Genomic DNA, 600 nt, shown 5'->3' with positions numbered 1-600 from the left:
TATTTGTTTTTTGGGTGTTGAGTTTGAGAAGTTCTTTAAGATCTTGGATACCAGCCCTTTATCTGTAGTGTCATTTGCAAATATCTTCTCCCATTCTGTGGGTTGCCTCTTTGTTTTGTTGACTGTTTCCTTTGCTGTGCAGAAGCTTTTTATCTTGATGAAGTCCCAAAAGTTCATTTTTGCTTTTGTTTCACTAGCTTTTGGAGATGTATCTTGAAAGAAGATGCCGTGGGCGATGTCAAAGAGGTTACTGCCTATGTTCTCCTCTAGGATTTTGATGGCTTCCTGTCTCACATTGAGGTCTTTCATCCACTTTGAGTTTATCTTTGTGAATGGTGTTAGAGAATGGTCGAGTTTCATTCTTCTGCATGTGGCTGTCCAATTTTCCCAGCACCATTTATTGAAGAGACTGTCTTTTTTCCATTGCATGTTTTTTCCTGTTTTGACACCCCCTTGTAAGTGCTTGTGAAACCAGCGATTCCACAGAAAGGAGGTATAGCCTCAAAACATAGGTAAGTCAGAGGTTCCAGGCTCAAAGTAAAAGTAAAATCAGAGGTTTGCAAATTATAGATCAAAGGAGTCACCAAGGAATGTCTGTTG

Source organism: Leptonychotes weddellii, chromosome 12 (assembly GCF_054177405.1).
Source record: "Leptonychotes weddellii isolate Sample4059 chromosome 12, ASM5417740v2, whole genome shotgun sequence".
Taxonomy (NCBI): Eukaryota; Metazoa; Chordata; class Mammalia; order Carnivora; family Phocidae; genus Leptonychotes; species Leptonychotes weddellii.
This window is presented reverse-complemented; position numbering follows the sequence as displayed.